The 19666-nt window shown below is 37.2% G+C and overlaps 1 pseudogene; it reads right to left on the reverse strand.

Moving 5' to 3' along the window:
* The window catches only part of LOC125082967 (proteasome subunit alpha type-7-like), a 39827-nt pseudogene that overhangs the window by 11510 nt on the left and 8651 nt on the right, over positions 1–19666 (reverse strand).

Here is a 19666-nt window from a genome sequence, read left to right on the forward strand (position 1 = left end):
AAGGATCACAGGGGGAAATTGTGGGAATCAAGGCAGTTAGGGACAAGGGCTTAAGCCGCCAGCACGCCTGAAAGCACGTAGGGTCTGCCTCCCATGAGGGACTGGGAGCCTCGCCAACTGGCAGAAGCACAGACTTTTAAAAGTACCCACGCAAGCGCCCTGCTATGCTATCAGAGACTGAGCCACACCCCGCACCCTCCCTGAGAGAGGTGCACGCAGGCGCCAGCTGGGAGCTCTTAGATCCGGAAAGACCAGGCACTCCCCGCCTGGGCCAGCAGGAAAATCTCATTGTGCGATCACTGCTTGGAACCTCTCTGGCAGTCTGGAGCTGCCCAGACAGCCGCTGATGTCGTGGATTTGGGTACAAGCAGGAGTTCCTGTGTCCCCAGGGACCACAACTGGGAACGTGCTCTTCCAGCAGCCAAGGGGGATCTTTTGTGCTCTGGAGCACTCACAGGGGAACAGACTGAGGCTTCTCTCTGAGAGGGAGGTCTGGGTGCAGTCTGCTTTCCTCCAAACCTCCAAAAACCATCAAAAGCTGTCAAGGCGAGAGAAAAAAAAAAACAAAAACAACGAACAAACATAAAAACCTCCAGAGAGCAAAAGCCTGAAAAATGGGTTTCCTCAGAGCCCACGCCCTTGAGGGGGGCAGGAGGACTTAACTCAGGGAACATTGCCTGAAAACCCACTTGGCAGGCCCCTCCCCCAGAAAGCCAACCAGGACAAAAAAAAAAAAAGAAGACGACAAGAGAACAACAACCACTACTTCATAGATACAAGTTTTATTTTTAATTCCTTCCCACAATTCTGGATCATTTTTTTTTACATAGATAATTTTTTAACCTACATACACCATCAGAGTGAGATGTCCAGTACATCGAATTCCATAATAACCTTTTAACCTGAAATTTTTTTTTTTTTACACTCCAAACGTATACGATTTTTATTTGCCAATTATATCTCAACAAGCTAGGGAAAAAATATTTTTTATTGCTGATTTTAACATGATTTTATTAATAGTATTGATTACAGTAAATTATGAAGATTACAACAATTCATGTAAGTAAACCCCCTATTTTTTTAATTTTTTTTTTATTTTTTATTTTTTATAAACATATAATATATTTTTATCCCCAAAGGTAAGGTCTGTGAATCTCCATGTTTACACACTTCACAGCACTCACCTTGGCACATACCTTCCCCAATGTCCACACCCGAAACCCCCTCTCCAAAGCCCCCTCCCCCCAGCAACCCTCAGTTTGTTTTGTGAGATTAAGAGTCACTTATGGTTTGTTTCCCTCCCAATCACATCTTGTTTCATTTATTCTTCTCCTACCCCCTTAACCCCTCATGTTGCATCTCCACTTCCTCATATCAGGGAGATCATATGATAGTTGTCTTTCTCCGATTGACTTATTTCGCTAAGCATGATACCCTCTAGTTCCATCCACGTCGTTGCAAATGGCAAGATTTCATTTCTTTTGATGGCTGCATAGTATTCCATTTTGTATATATGCCACATCTTCTTTATCCATTCATCTGTGGATGGACATCTAGGTTCTTTCCATAGTTTGGCTATTGTAGACATTGCTGCTATAAACATTCGGGTGCACGTGCACCTTCGAGTCACTACGTTTGTATCTTTAGGGTAAATACCCAGTAGTGCAATTGCTGGGTCATAGGGTAGCTCTATTTTCAACATTTTGAGGAACGTCCATGCTGTTTTCCAGAGTGGTTGCACCAGCTTGCATTCCCACCAACAGTGTAGGAGGGTTCCCCTTTGTCCGCATCCTTGCCAGCATCTGTCATTTCCTGACTTGTTAATTTTAGCCATTCTGACTGCTGTGAGGTGATATCTCATTGTGGCTTTTATTTGTATTTCCCTAATGCCGAGTGATATGGAGCACTTTTTCATGTGTCTGTTGGCCATCTGGATGTCTTCTTTGCAGAAATGTCTGTTCATGTCTTCTGCCCATTTCTTGATTGGATTATTTGTTCTTTGGGTGTTGAGTTTGCTAAGTTTTTTATAGATTTTGGACACTAGCCCTTTATCTGATATGTCGTTTGCAAATATCTTCTCCCATTCTGTCAGTTGTCTTTTGGTTTTGTTAACTGTCTCCTTTGCTGTGCAAAAGCTTTTCATCTTGATGAAATCCCAATAGTTCATTTTTGCTCTTGCTTCCCTTGCCTTTGGCAATGTTCCTAGGAAGATGTTGCTGTGGCTGAGGTCGAAGAGGTTGCTGCCTGTGTTCTCCTCAAGGATTTGGATGGATTCCTTTCTCACATTGAGGTCCTTCATCCCTTTTGAGTCTATTTTCTTTCTTTTTTTTTTTTTTTTTCTAAAGATTTTTTTTTTATTTGACAGAGAGAGATCACAAGTGGGCAGAGAGGCAGGCAGAGAGAGAGAGAGAGGAGGAAGCAGGGTCCCTGCAGAGCAGAGAGCCCCATGTGGGACTCAATCACATGACCCTGAGATCATGACCTGAGCTGAAGGCAGAGGCTTAATCACTGAGCCACCCAGGTGCCCTTTGAGTCTATTTTCATGTGTGGTGTAAGGAAATCGTCCAATTTAAATTTTCTGCATGTGGCTGTCCAATTTTCCCAACACCATTCATTGAAGAGGCTGTCTTTTTTCCATTGGACATTCTTTCCTGCTTTGTCGAAGATTAGTTGACCATGGAGTTGAGGGTCTATTTCTGGGCTCTCTATTCTGTTCCATTGATCTATGTGTCTGGTTTTGTGCCAGTACCATGCTGTCTTGATGATGACAGCTTTGTAATAGAGCTGGAAGTCCAGAATTGTGATGCCTCCAAGTTTGGCTTTCTTTTCCAATATTCCTTTGGCTATTCGAGGTCTTTTCTGGTTCCATATAAATTTTAGAATTATTTGTTCCTTTTCTTTGAAAAAAAAAATGGATGGCATTTTGATAGGAATTGCATTAAATGTGTAGATTGCTTTAGGTAGCATAGACATTTTCACAATATTTATTCTTCCAATCCAGGAGCATGGAACGTTTTTCCATTTCTTTGTGTCTTCCTCAATGTCTTTCATGAGTACTTTATAGTTTTCTGAGTATAGATTCTTTGCCTCTTTGGTTAGGTTTATTCCTAGGTATCTTATAGTTTTGGGTGCAATTGTAAATGGGATGGACTCCTTAATTTCTCTTTCTTCTGTCTTGTTGTTGGTGTAGAGAAATGCAACTGATTTCTGTGCATTGATTTTATATCCTGACACTTTACTGAATTCCTGTCCAAGTTCTAGTAGTGTTGGAGTGGAGTCTTTTGGGTTTTCCACATATATTATCATATCATCTGCGAAGAGTGATAGTTTGACATCTTCTTTGCCGGTTTTGATGCCTTTAATTTCCTTTTGTTTTCTGATTGCTGAGGCTAGGACTTCTAGTACTATGTTGAATAGCAGTGGTGATAACGGACATCCCTGCCGTGTTCCTGACCTTAGTGGAAAAGCTTTCAGTTTTTCTCCATTGAGAATGATATTTGCGGTGGGTTTTTCATAGATGGCTTTGATAATATTGAGGTATGTGCCATCTATCCCTACACTTTGAAGAGTTTTGATCAGGAAGGGATGCTGTACTTTGTCAAATGCTTTTTTAGCATCTATTGAGAGTATCGTATGGTTCTTGTTCTTTCTTTTATTAATGTGTTGTATCACATTGATTGATTTGTGGATGTCGAACCAACCTTGCAGCCCCGGAATAAATCCCACTTGGTCGTGGTGAATAATCCTTTTAATGTACTGCTGAATCCTATTGGCTAGTATTTTGGTGAGAATTTTTGCATCTGTGTTCATCAAGGATATTGGTCTGTAGTTCTCTTTTTTGATGGGATCCTTTTCTGGTTTTGGGATCAAGGTGATGCTGACCTCATAAAATGAGTTTGGAAGTTTTCCTTCCATTTCTATTTTTTGGAACAGTTTCAGGAGAATAGGAATTAATTCTTCTTTAAATGTTTGATAGAATTCCCCCGGAAAGCTGTCTGGTCCTGGGCTTTTGTTTGTTTGTTTGGAGATTTTTGATGACTGTTTCAATCTCCTTACTGGTTATGGGTCTGTTCAGGCTTTCTATTTCTTCCTGGTTCAGTTGTGGTAGTTTATATGTCTCTAGGAATGCATCCATTTCTTCCAGGTTGTCAAATTTGTTGGCATAGAGTTACTCATAGTATGTTCTTATAATTGTCTGTATTTTTTGGTGTTAGTTGTTGAGCCTTCTCTTTTATCTTTCTTTTTTTTTTTTTTCCTGTATCTCTCTCTCTCTCTTTTTTTCTTTTTCTTTTCTTTTTTCTCTCTTTCTTTATTCTTTCATTTGGGTGGGGACTCCTGATTGCTCAGAAGCATTCCAGGGTTCACCTTGACTGCACCACGGTCGATACATCCAGCCACACCCGTTCAGCCGTCTCTCACCAAAATGACTAGAGGGGGAATGCCCAACAGAAGAAAAATTCAGAGGATGGGCCTTCTGCAACAGAGCTAATGGCTAGCAACACAGACAATATGTCAGAAAGGGAATTCAGGCTAACAATTATCCAGACAATAGCTAGGTTGGAGAAAGCATGGATGACTAAATGGAATTGATTAGGGCAGAACTGAAAGCCACCAGGGATGATGTATACAATGCTCTCAATGAGTTCCAATCTAATCTAAATTCTCTAAAAGCTAAGGTAACTGAGACAGAAGATAGAATTAGTGATCTGGAGGAGAGACAGATAGAGAGAAAGGATCAGGAGGAAGCCTGGAACAAACAGCTTAGAAACCATGAAAACAGAATCAGGAAAATAAATGATGCCATGAAACATTCCAATGTCAGAATTATTGGAATCCCTAGGGGAGGAGAAAGAAAGAAGTCTAGAAGATATAGTGGAACAAGTTCTCCATGAAAATTTTCCCAATCTCATGAATGGAACCAGCGTTCATGTACTAGAGGCAGAACAGTCACCCCCCCCCCAAGACTATAGATTCTAAAAAAAAAAAAAAAAAAAAAAAACATCAAGGCACCTGATAGTAAAATTGAGAAATCATAATTGTAGATACAATCTCTTGAAAGCCGCTAGGACAAGAGGCTCCTTCTGTACAGAGGAAAGCCCATCAGAATAACGTCAGACCTGTCCACAGAAACCTGGCAAGCCAGAAAGGGCTGGCAAGATATATTCAGGGCACTAAATGAGAAGAACATGCAGCCAAGAATACTTTATCCAGCAAGACTGACACTCAAAATGGATGGAGAGATAAAGAGTTTCCAAGACCGGCAAGGCTTAAAAGACTATGCAACCACCAAGCCTATACTGCAGGAAATATTAAGGGGGGTTCTAGAAAAGAAGGAAAATCCCAAGAATATCATTAAACAGAAATATAGAGACAATCTACAGAAAGAAAGACTTCAAAGGTAACACGATGTCAATAAAAACGTATCTATCAATAGTCACTCTCAATGTGAATGGCCTAAATGCACCCATAAAACAACACAGGGTTGCAGATTGGATAAAACGACAGGACCCATCCATATGTTGTCTACAAGAGGCCCATTCTGAACCTAAGGATACACCCAGACTGAAAGTGAAGGGATGGAGAAGCATCTTTCATGCCAATGGGCCTCAAAAGAAGGCCAGGGTAGCAATTCTCATATCAGATAAATTAGATTTTAAACTAAAGACTGTAGTCAGAGATACAGAAGGACACTACATAATTCTTAAAGGGACTATCCACCAAGATGATCTACAGTTGTAAATATCTATGCCCCCAATATGGGAGCAGCCAATTACATAAGAAAACTATTAATCAAGATAAAGAGTCATATTGATATGAATACATTAGTAATGTATTAGTAATGTAAAACATGCCTCTCTCAGTAATAGACAGATCATCAAGCAGAAAATCAATAAAGAAACAAGAGCATTGAATGACACACTGGACCAGATGGACCTCATAGATATATACAGAACATTCCACCCTAAAAAAACCAGAATATTCATTCTTCTCAAATGCACATGGAGCATTCTCCAGGTAGACCACATACTGGGTCACAAATCAGGACTCAACCGATACCAAAAGACTGGCATTATTCACTGCATATTCTCAGATCACAATGCTTTGAAACTTGAGCTCAATCACAAGGAAAAGTTTGGAAGGAATTCAAACACCTGGAAGCTAAAGGCCACCTTGCTTAAGAATGATTGGATCAGCCAGGAGATCAAAGAAGAACTTAAACAATTCATGGAAACCAATGAGAATGAAGACACTTCGGTCCAAAGCCTATGGGATACAGCAAAGCCAGTCCTAAGGGAGAAATACATAGCCATCCAAGCCTCCCTCAAAAAAACTGAAAAATCCAGAACACACCAGCTGACTCTACACCTTAAAGAACTGGAGAATCAACAACACATCAAACCAACTCCACACATAAGAAGGGAAATAATCAAGATTAGAGCAGAGATCAATGAAGTAGAAACTAGAGATACAGTAGGATGTATCAATGAAACTAGAAGCTGGTTTTTTGAAAGAATCAGTAAGATCAATAAACCATTGGCCACACTAATCCAAAAGAAAAAGAGAAAGCTCAAATTAATAAAATTATGAATGGGGGCACCTGGGTGGCTCAGTGGTTAAGCCTCTGCCTTCGGCTCAGGTCATGATCTCAGGGTCCTGGGATCGAGTCCCACATTGGGCTTTCCCCTCTGCAGGGAGCCTGCTTCCTCCTCTCTCTCTCTCTCTGCTTGCCCCTCTGCCTGCTTGTGATCGCTCTCTGTCAAATAAATAAAATCTTTAAAAAAATAAAATAAAATAAAATTATGAATGAAAAGGGAGAGATCACAACTAACACCAAGGAAGTAGAAACAATCATCAGAAGTTATTATCAACAGTTATATGCCAATAAGTTAAGCAACCTAGATGAAATGGAAGCATTCCTGGAAAACTATTAACTCCCAAAACTGAACCAGGAAGAAATTGACAACCTGAATAGACCAATATCTAGTAACGAGATTGAAGCAGTGATCAAAAACCTCCCAAAAAACAAGAGCCCAGGACCTGACAGATTCCCTGGGGAATTCTACCAAACTTTCAAAGAAGAAATAACACCTATTCTCCTGAAGCTGTTTCAAAAAATTGAAGCAGAAGGAAAACTTCCAGACTCTTTCTATGAAGCCAGCATTATCCTGATCCCCAAACCAGGCAAAGACCACACCAAAAAGGAGAATTTCAGACCAATATCACTGATGAATATGGATGCTAAGATTCTCAACAAGATCCTAGCAAACAAGATCCAACAGCACATTATAAAGATTATCCACCATAACCAGGTGGGATTCATCCTTGGGTTACAAGCCTGGTTCAACATTTGTAAATCAATCAGTGTGATAGAACAAATCAATAAGAGAAGAGAGGAGAACCACATGGTCCTCTCAATTGATGCAGAAAAAGCATTTGACAAAATCCAGCATCCGTTCCTGATTAAAATGCTTCAAAGTATAGGGATAGAGGGAACATTCCTGAACTTCATAAAATCTATCTATGAAAGACCCACGGCAAATATCATCCTCAATGGGAAAAAGCTCACAGCCTTTCCGTTGAGATCAGGAACATGACAAGGATGCCCACTCTCACCACTCTTGTTCAACATAATATTAGAAGTCCTAGCAACAGCAATCAGACAACAAAAAGAAATAAAAGGTACCCAAATTGACAATGAAGAAGTCAAACTCTCTATCTTCGCAGAGGACATGATTCTTTATTTGGAAAACCCCAAAACTCCCCCCCAAACTACTAGAACTCATACAGCTATTCAGTAACGTGGGAGGATACAAAGTCAGTGTACAGAAATCAGTGGCTTTCTTATACACTAACAATGAAAATACAGAAAGGGAAATTAGAGAATCGATTCCTTTTACTATTGCACCAAGAACTGTAAGATACCTGGGAATAAACCTAACCAAAGAGGTAAAGATCTGTACTTGAAGAACTACAGAACACTCATGAAAGAAATTGAAGAAGACACAAAAAGTTGGAAGACCATTCCATGCTCTTGGATCAGAAGAATAAACATTTTTAAAATGTCTACACTGCCTAGAGCAATCTATACTTTTAATGCCATTCCAATCAAAATTCTATCGGTATTATTCAAAAAGCAGGAGCAAATAATCCTAAAATTTGTATGAAATCAGAAGAGACCCCGAATCGCTAAGGAAATGTTGAAAAACAAAAATAAAACTGGAGGCATCACTATATCTGATTTCAAGCTTAACTACAAAGATGTGATCACCAAGACAACATGGCATAAAACAGACACATAGACCAGTGGAAACAACTGGTATAAACATAACAACATAACAACATATAACATATGACATATAACATATGTCATAACATAAACATATAACATAACAACATAAAACAACTGGCATAAAAACAGACACATAGACCAGTGGAACATTGTAGAGTGCCCAGATATGGACCCTCAACTCTATGGTCATTTAATCTTCAACAAAACAGGAAAAAATATACAGTGGAAAAACGACAGTCTCTTCAATAAATGGTGCTGGGAAAATTGGACAGCTATATGTAGAAGAATGAAGCTCACCCATTCTCTTACACCATACACAAAGATAAACTCAAAATGGATAAAAGACCTCAATGTGAGACAGGAATCCATCAGAATCCTAGAGGAGAACATAGGCAGTATTCTCTTCGATATCAGCCACAGCAACTTCTTTCAAGATATGTCTCCAAAGGCAAAGGAAACAAAAGCAAAAATGAAGTTTCAGGACTTCATCAAGATCAAAAGCTTCTGCACAGCAATGGAAACAATCAACAAAACAAAGGGGCAACCCACGGAATGGGAGAAGATATTTGTATATGACAGTACAGACAAAAATTGATATCCAGGATCTATAAAGAACTTCTCAAACGCAACACACACAAAACATATAATCATATCAAAAAATGGGCAGAAGATATGAACAGACACTTCTCCAATGAAGACATACAAATGGCTATCAGACACATGAAAAGATGTTCATCATCACTAGCCATCAGGGAGATTCAAATTAAAACCACATTGAGATACCACCTTACACCAGTTAGAATGGCCAAAATTAGCAAGACAGGAAACAACATGTGTTGGAGAGGATGTGGAGAAAGGGGAACCCTCTTATACTGTTGATGGGAATGCAAGTTGGTGCAGCCACTTTGGAGAACAGTGTAGAGATTCCTTAAGAAATTAAAAATAGAGCTTCTCTATGACCCTGCAATTGTACTACTGGGTATTTACCCCAAAGATACAGATGTAGTAAAATGAAGGGCCATCTGTACCCCAATGTTTATAGCAGCAATGGCCACAGTCACTAAACTGTGGAACGAACCAAGATGTCCTTCAACGGATGAATGGATAAGGAAGATGTGGTCCATATACACTATGGAGTATTATGCCTCCATTAGAAACGATGAATACCCAACTTTTGTAGCAACATGAACGGGACTGGAAGAGATTATGCTGAGCAAAATAAGTCAAGCAGAGAGAGTCAATTATCATATGGTTTCACTTATTTGTGGAGCATAACAAATAACATGGAGGACATAGGGAGATGGAGAGGAGATGGGGGTTGAGGGAAATTGGAAGAGGAGGCGAACCATGAGAGACTATGGACTCTGAAAAACAATCTGAGGGTTTTGAAGGGGTCGGGGGATGGGAGGTTGGGGGAGCCAGGTGGAGGGTATTTAGGAGGGCACGTATTGCATGGAGCACTGGGTATGGTGCAAAAACAATGAATTCTGTTATGCTGAAAAGAAATTAAAAATAAAATAAAAAAAAAAAACTTTGGAATAAAATGATCAAAGTAAAATGGCCAAAACCAACCTCCCAGAAGAAGAAATAGGAATTATCAATAAAAATAGGAAAAAGATGTTCAACCTTAACAGCTGTTTCAGAATTGTAATTAAAACTGAAATAAGGCACTTTGGAACTAATGAGAGAATTTTAAGAAGTGAAAACTTTGACAGTATCAGATATTAGCATGAATGTGTACTCCATTGTTGTTGGGTGTAAGCCCTGCACAAGACAGTTTGACATTAGCTTCTAAAGTTAAAGATATACATGCTCTAATGTCCAGCAGTTCTACTCTGAATGTATGCCCTAAGGACACCTTTGTATATGTGTACCAGCAGATTTTACATGAAGGTACTGTCAGAGCCACTTATGAACATAGTAATTTTTTAATGGTATAGTTTATGGAGTAAGAACAAAACAAAAACACCAAAAATAATTCCCTAGAGGACATAGGTATGTTTTACACACACACACACACACACACACACACACACACACACACGTACATATTAGTATGTATATTAGTATATGTATATATATATATATGTATTCAAATTATATATTCAAAAAATTGAAAATATATTAAGAACTTAAACTTAAAACCTAAATAATGAAAAAAAAACGTAAAAAAACAAAAAAAATAAAAAAAATAAACTTAAAAAAACTTTAAAAAACTTAAAAAATGTTCGAAATATATTAAGAACTTATAAAACTCAACCCCCATGAAAAAAATTTTTTTCAATTAGAAAAGGGGCAGAAAATATGAATGGACATTTTTCCAAAGAAGACCTACAGATAGTCAACAGACACATGGAAAGGTGTTCAACATCATTGATCATTAAGGGGATACAAATCAAAACTACAATGGGTATTACCTCACATTTGTCAGAATGGCTAAAATTAATTACACAAGAAACAAGAGGTGTTGGTGAGGATATGGATAAAGAAGAACCCTCTTATACCATTGGTGGGAATGCAAACTTGTATAGCCACTGTGGAAAAGAATATGTATATTCCTCAAAAAGTTAAAAATAGAACTACCTTATGATCCAGCAATTGCAGTACTAGGTATTTACCCAAAGGATAAAAAAATATGAATTCAAAGTAATATAAGAATCTGGATGTTTATAGTAGTATTATCATCAATAGGCAAATTACAAAAAGAGTTCAAATGTCCATCAGTTGATGAATGGATAAAGAAGTGGTATAGATGGAATATATATGCATATGTATATAAATATATATTTGGAATATATATGATTATATTTAGAATATATATATATGCATATATATTAGTATATATGGAATATTCATATACCACTTCTTTATATATATGAAAGCACCATATATAAATGGCAAAAGTTCGTTCATTTTATGGCTGAATATGACTTGGATGGAGCCAGAAAGTACTACGCTAAGCAAAATAAGTGAGTCAGAATAAAACAAATGTCATATGATTTTACTCAAATGTGAAATTTAAGAAATTTAAGAAACAAAACAAATGATCATAGGGAAAACAAACAAACAAATAAACAAACAGAGAAGAAATCCAAGAAACAGACTCTTAACTACAGAGAACAAAGTAATAGTTGTAGAAAGGAGGTGGGTGGAGGTTTGGGTTGGATGGGTGATGAAGATTAAAGAATGCACTTGCTGTAGTAAACACTGGGTAAACACTATATCATTCATATATATATGAATGATATAGGGGTGCCTGGGTGGCTCAGTGGGTTAAGCCTCTGCCTTCAGCTCAGGTCATGATCTTAGAGTCCTGGGATCAAGTCCCACATCATGCCCTCTGCTTGGTGGTGAGCCTACTTTCACCCCCCAACCTGCCTCTCTGCCTACTTGTGATTTCTCTCTCTGTCAAATAAATAAACAAAATCATATATATATATATATATATATATATATATATATATATATATATATAACTTACAGTGAGTTTCAGAAATTGTAAATATTTATCAGAAATTATGAGCCAAACATGTCAATTCATAATTCATATTGACAATAAAAGTCATATGGATTAGGAAAGTGTATGTTATCATGACTCACATCTTCATATCCACGAAATATCTTTACTAGGATAGAGTGATGATGAAAGATGACTTGGATGAGGAAGAAAAATTACATTAATTGATCACAGATGAACCATTTACATATGTTTTGGTGAGTCATAATCCTTTGATATTCAGTGAAAAAAAGAATAAAAATAACTGATTTTTGAAGAGCAGAGAAATAATTTATAGTTGCAGTCTAAACTGAATGAGAAAGTCATGGGTTATCCAAAATAAAAGAAATATATAGGTGATAGTTCTAAATATATAGGTGATAGTTCTAAAACCTTGTGAATATACCAGAATGGTTGCTAAATGGATCTAAACTCAATGTTTTAAATTGTGTTATATGTTATATTTATTTGGGTATTGGAAATCAGGACTTTGGATGATAGATGTAAATCTAGTTCAGGAAATATATCTCAGTCTGAATTGCAGGCAACTTGAGGAGTGAGGGAGGTTTTAGGGTTGGAAGAGCTAAGGGAGAGTGGGTGGATAGGAAATGCTTTACATTTCTTGGAGTAAGATAATGGGGAGATAACAGGGCCTCAAAACAAGATAGAACATGGATGACCCTACTGCTTTAGAAAGAGACAGCCACACACTTAGAGCAGCCACAGTAGTACTGAAATTGGCGGGTTAACCCTGCTCTCTGAGTCCTAATGACTTGGGTCACAAAACAAAACAAAAGACAAACCAAACAAAAGCAATCAACAAATAAAATATCCAGCAGTGATAATTAGGAAGGAAGGGACTTGTCAGTTTGCAGATCCGTTTAAGAGGTAGAAAAGAAAGGAGAGAGAGAGGGAAGGGAAAGAAGGACAGAAGGAGGGAAGGAAGGAAAGAAAATATTCACATGATCTCTATTGTGGCAGTGTAAGGAAATGTAAAATCTACCTCAAGGAAATAAGAGGGGCTGGGGGAGGCATCATGTGATCTTACTAACAAAGATACAGTGCCAGATAAGAGGAAGGTGATGTTAATGATAATAGTATTTAATGAGTGATTCTGATGTGTCAGTTGATAAGGCACATAATGATTTTTCTCTCTTAATTCTTTGAACAACTATAAGATAGATATGTGTTATTCCTAATTTAAAGATAAGAAAATTGAGGTAAAAGTTATATTACTTGTTTAAGACCACACAGTCATACCAGCTGGAGATGGAATTTGAAACTGTATTCCATGACTATTAAGCACAATACAATAAGAACTACTATTAAGGGGCGCCTGGGTGGCTCAGTGGGTTAAAGCCTCTGCCTTCAGCTCAGGTCATGATCTCAGGGTCCTGGGATCGAGCCCCGCATCGGGCTCTCTGCTCAGCAGGGAGCCTGCTTCCTCCTCTCTGTCTCTGCCTGCCTCTCTGCCTACTTGTCTGTCAAATAAATAAATAAAATCTTTAAAAAAAAAAAAAAAGAACTACTATTAAATAAAGATCTGGTCTCTTACCTTTTCTGGGGAAGCTGGGGTCAGGCAAACATGGGATATAATGTACACAATGGATATGGACTGTAGAGCAGCTAAAGATTGTTTATTTACTTAGACCTGAGTTTATTGTTTAAATACATGCTAATAGAAGTTTCTGTAGTACACTTTGAATAAATGTTATCAAAGTATATGGTTATCTTCATAATTTCATAAAGATAGATATTAACATTTTAATTAAGTTTTCATGTTATAAATTTTTATTTGATAAAAACCCTGTGTACTTTCTCAATGTCACACTCTGAATCCCAACAATTTCCTTATGTTCTAAGCCTAGTCTCTGAACTGCTAATGTAGGAACGCTTGCATGCAGGGTACATTGGAAGAGAGTTTTGTTTTTGTTTTGTTTTGTTTCTTTTTTTTTTTCTCTTTAGACTCTTAAATTGCTCTGACCTTTAAATGAAGATCTGTCGGGGTGCCTGGGTGGCTCAGTGGGTTAAAGCCTCTGCCTTCAGCTCCGGTCATGATCTGTCTTGTTTTAAAGAATCAGTGAAATCTGATCAGAAAGATTCTTAAAGTCTGTTAAGTGAAACAATTAATTTTGCATCATTATACTACATGATGTATTATTAGCAGTCATTTTCCACAAACACCCTGTATGAAAGAGTTTCACTATGAGCCTCCATTCTTCGCATCCAATAGTATTTCTACTTCACTCAGCAGAATAGAGATGAACTTACTAGTAAATGTTCTTGAATGAGAAGTAGTCACCCCACAAAAATGTCAGTGTTCCAAATTTCTGTAACACTGCTGATCACTATTTTTCAGTTGCTAGAATATTTATTACAATCTTTTTATCTTTAAGAAAATCCAATGATGCAGATAATTATCATACAACTTGTTATTTCACTAGAGAATCACTTAAGAGGTAGTCTTTCTATAGAAGATCAGTTATAAGTTGTTACATAAACTTTTTTTAAAAGTTCTAACATGGAGGTATAAAGAAAATATTTAACTTTTTTTTCTTTTAACTTCCTTACCTCTAAGGCAATGGAATCTTCACTTATCTTTGCCAGAAGATTGAACTCTTGTTCAAAACATTTTAAATCTGAGAAGGGATTCTAATCAATTTTCGATGCCTTCCTGAGAAGAGAAGAGTCAAAAAAAAAAAAAAAAATCCATACACAAATTATTCTTGCATTAGGAGCAGCCATTCCTATTGCTAGTATGTTCCACAGTAGCTAATACTACTCAATCAAAATGAATTGACCCTAGAAAGTTTTAAAAGCATGTACAATATGTCAGATGTTTCCCCAAAATACATGAGATTCCCAGTCTGGGATTCTTCCAGTTCTCTGTTTAAGGACAAGTACAAAAGAGAGGAATGGTGAAAGAATGATTTAGAGAAATAAGAAATTCAGGCAGAAAATAACAATATAGCTTTGGATCCTCTGGAAAATGTAGGGAAAAACAATTTTGATAAATGCATTAAGTGTCTCTAAGGATTTTTCATTCCTTTTTCAGAATTTTATGCTCCTGTGCTTAAAACAAAATCTATTGAAGGCATTATGAAAACTTCAATTACAATTTTGTGTCATCATTTCTATTGAGGGGCAAACTAGACAAATTATTTATTCATGATGATCTGCTTTTCACCTTCTATAATCTGAAGGGTATGCTCATCAGTTGTTGAAAAAAGGAATTTTTACAATCTTGGGAGGAGAGCTTATTCAATGTAGTATACACTTCAACACCTATCTGTAATCTTGAAACAAAATGGAAATTTCTTGCAACAGACAAATCTTACATCTAACAGAAAGATATGAGCAGGTAAAGGACTTCAATTATTGGAGTTTCAAGATGAATGAGAACTGTGACTGCTCTTGAGTGCCCTGGAGGTGGATGATAATATTTCAATCACAAGGATATCAATGAAAGAGAGAAGGAAATATGGAAGCCATTAAAAGACTGCTTGAGGTAGCATATATAGCTCACCATGGAAATGAAAGATGAAAAAAATGTGACAGAGAACTCTAGGACAGTGAAATTGTCACAAAAAAACAAGTACGGAAGACATACTAACTTTCTAACAGTTATAGTAGAAAAAAGGAGTGGGGAGAACAGATATTTTATGAAAGGGAATAAGAGCTGTTATATATTGCTAGATCTAACAGGAAAAAGAGATCAAGGAAATAGTATTAAAACTTTGGGGTTAAATTAATAATATTCATGAATCAAATACTTCCTTATAACTCAAAGCTGTAGGGTTTTATAACTTCAAATTAATTTTAAAATATAGACTTCATAACAATTTTTTTCAGGGATCAGATTTATAACTCAAAAAAATGAAGACTATATACTTACATTTCTTCCCTTCCAAAATATCTCAATGAAGTTATGTTAATTACATTGAAAGAGGAATAAATATATAACAGAAATGACAACTGAAGATGACTTGGGTTATTGTGGATCAACAGCAGATATATTTCTTAAGAACGGGGTAGAAGAAAAAAGGAGGTAGAAAAGGAAAGGGGAAAACCAGGATAGAAAACATTGCAACTAAAATATATACTTAATAAGGCAGCCTCAAAGGTTGGACTTTTCTTACTGACAGATCCCTGAAAATGATTACAGGCTAAATCAGATAGCATAGGCAGCAGGAGGAAGCTGTAGCTTAATAATGAATTTAAGTAATTTGGGCACTACATATGGAATAGTGTTCCATATTAGTTTCTCATCCCTGTGCTCACAGAGAAATTTTAAGTATTACATAAGAACTCAGGCTCAAAAATGATACCTGACCTCTAAGATACTCTATCATTTTTTTAAGGAAATACAAAAATAAAAATAATTCTGGCACATAATTTTAAAATAAATTTCCAGTGCAGAGAACAGGAAAAAAAAAAAGTTGAAGAGGTGGGAATAATCGAAAAATAACAGAGGGAATCAGTCCAAAATACTCTATATTCAAATAGGAAACATTCTTAGAAGAAGAAGAAGAAGAAGAAGAAGAAGAAGGAGGAGGAGGAGGAGGAGGAGGAGGAGGAGGAGGAGGAGGAGGAGGAGGAGGAGGAGGAGGAGGAGGAGGAAGAGGGGGAGGAGGAGGGGGAGGAGGAGGGGGAGGAGGAGGGGGAGGAGGAGAAGAAGAAGAAGGAGGAGGAGGAGGAGAAGAAGAAGGAGGAGGAGAAGAAGGAGAAGGAGAAGGAGAAGAAGGAGAAGGAGAAGGAGAAGAAGAAGAAGAAAAAGAAGAAGAAGAAGAAGGAGAAGGAGAAGAAGAAGAAGGAGAAGGAGAAGAAGAAGAAGAAGGAGAAAGGAAGGAAGTATACAGAAAATGGTGGCTCAAGAGGGAGCCAAGCAGAAAAATTATACATAAAGATAATAATAAAACTTTTGAGAATGAATAGATTTATCTATAGAGTTATGTGCCTGTTGAGGATGAAGCAGAACGGAAAATTGTCCACACCTAGAGTCTTGTGGAACTTCCTTATATCAAAAGTATAGATAGAATTTTTAAAGTTTCCAGAATCATAGATTCGTTTGCCTAGAAAAAAATAGTTGTGTTGGTATCAGATTTCATCAGAAGCACTGGATGCCAGAGAGGATGTAGAGCAGCCAGAGTGTCATCCACCTGTTGGGTTGTGGGCCCTTAAAGAAGTTATTTAGCCTGTCTGTGCTTTAAGAGACTAGAATACATTTGACTTTGTGTTTGAAAGGCAAAGTTTTAGTGACAAGGATTATGCCCACCCAAATCCAATTAATGTTATTTTATATTGAAATTAAGAACAAATAATGGACATTAAAAAAAAAAAAAGTAGGCCTCACATTGTTTTAAAAACACTGGAACAAAATTTAAATGTGATTTAAGAGAAAATGATTTCTAATGTAACATTTCTATTATAAAGAAAAGATAAAAACATTAAATAAACTGTGTTAACTACCTGCAAAATATAATGGAAAAGAAACAAAATATTCTCATTAAAGTGAAGTAATTTTTAAAAGATTTTACTTATTTATTTATTTGAGAGAGAGAGAGAGAGAGTGCTCAGAGGAAGAGGGAGAAGCAGACACTTCACTGAGCAGGGAACCCAATATGGGGTTCAATTCCAAGACCTGGGATCATGATCTTAGCTGAAAGTAGATGCTCAACCGACTGAGACACCCAGGCACCCCAAAATGAGATAATTTTTTAAAAGCAGAAGTAAGTTCTAATTATATTTATGTATCATAGTGGAGGCATAGTAAGGACTCCTTGGAAAATAGTGGGCAGGAGGCAATGTGGTTAAGAGAGGGAAAAGAGAAAGTATATTAGTCTTATGTAAATGTATAAATTTCAGCCAGTATGTTTGAAAATTTCCTGGCTACAGCAAATCTGTGTCACAAGTGTTACCCAGCTCATAGGTTTAATGAATTACCCTTATGCCTTATTTGCTTCATTTTTAAAAGATTATTTATTTATTTGGGAGAGAGAGGGTAAGAAAGTATGAGCAGGGAGGAGGAGCAGAGGAAGGGGGAAAAGCAGACTCCCCACTGAGCAGGTAGCCCAAGGCAGGGCTCAATCCCAGGATCTTGAGATTATGACCTTAGATGAAGGCAGACAATTTAGCTGATTGAGCCACCCAGGTACCCCCTACTTGGCTTCATTTTGGTTAAATTTCTTCCATGAAGAAAATACCATTGGGCATAAAGTAAAATGAAAAGCTACTTTCTTGGTAAATTGGTCACTCTGGAAGTGGTCTAAACTATTAAAATTATTTCCCTTCTTCTGTAATATGCCAGGAAGATTATGCATGACCAAAGTTAGAGTTTAACACTCAACAATTACATTAACATGGTGACCATCTTATAAGCAATTTTTTTGTTTTATGTTTGAGTCACTTAAAGTAGCAACAGCAGATGACTCAATTGCATTTATACACCTAAAGTAACTGTTGGTGGGAATGCAGACTGGTGCAGCTAATATGGAAAACAGTGTGGAGGTCACTAAAAAAAAATTAATAATAACCCAGCAATTGCACTACTAGGCATTTATCTAAAGGATACCAACATAGTGATTTGAAGGGTCACATTCACCACAATGTTTATAGCAGCCATGTCCACAATAGTCAAACTATGGAAAGAGCCAAGATGTCCATTGGCAGATGATTAGATAAAGGGAATATGATATATATATGCAATGGAATATTATTCAGCCATCAAAAAGAATGAAATATTGCCATTTGCAACAACATGGATGAACTAGAGGGTATTATGGTAAGTGAAGTAAATTGGTCAGAGAAAGACAAATGCCATATGCTTTCACTCATATGTGGAATATAAGAAACAAAACAGATGAACATAGGGGAAGCGAAGGAAAAATAAAATAAGATAAAAACAGGGAGAGAGACATGACATAAGAGACTCAATGATAGGGACCAAACTAAGGATTGTGGGAGGAGAGGTAGGTGAGGGATAGGGTAATTGGATGCTGGGCATTAAGGAGGGCACTTGATGTAATGAGCACTGGGTGTTATATGCAACTGATGAATCACTAAATTCTACTCCTGAAGCTGATAATGCATTAAATGTTAACTAAATTGAACTTAAATAATAAATAAATAAATAAACCTAAAGTAAATATCCCATACCTTGACACTATAAATATAACAATTTAACAAGTACAATTTAAGTAGAAGGAGAGGTAGGGTAGGGTTTGGTAAAGGAGCATAAGTTTCTTAGCCTTTCAAGAATAAGAAAAGGGGGGCACCTGGGTGGCTCAGTGGGTTAAGCCTCTGCCTTCGGCTCGGGTCATGATCTCAGGGTCCTGGGATCGAGCCCCGTGTCAGGCTCTCTGCTTAGCAGTGAGCATGCTTCCTCCTCTCTCTGCCTGCCTCTCTGCCTACTTCTGATCTCTCTCTCTCTGTCAAATAAATAAATAAAATTTAAAAAAAAAGAGTAAGAAAAGGTATGGCTTATATGTGATAGCTAGAGAAATAGAAATTTAAATATACTTATAGAAATGAAAACAGCAAATTAAAAAAATCTAATTAAAAAACTTCAAAAATAATAGAGGAGGAATATTTTGGATGTCATATGAGGGTTAAGGACCATATTTTTTTTTATTTTTTTTTTTAAGATTTTTTTTTAAATTTATTTGACAGAGAGAGATCACAAGCAGGCAGAGAGGCAGGTAGAGAGAGAGGAGGAAGCAGGCTCCCTGCCGAGCAGAGAGCCCGATGCGGGGCTCGATCCCAGGACCTGAGATCATGACCTGAGCCGAAGGCAGCGGCTTAACCCACTGAGCCACCCAGGCGCCCTAAGGACCATATTTTTAAATTTACAACTAGAATATATTCAACTTAAAACTGATTAA

Source organism: Lutra lutra, chromosome 13 (assembly GCF_902655055.1).
Source record: "Lutra lutra chromosome 13, mLutLut1.2, whole genome shotgun sequence".
Taxonomy (NCBI): domain Eukaryota; kingdom Metazoa; phylum Chordata; class Mammalia; order Carnivora; family Mustelidae; genus Lutra; species Lutra lutra.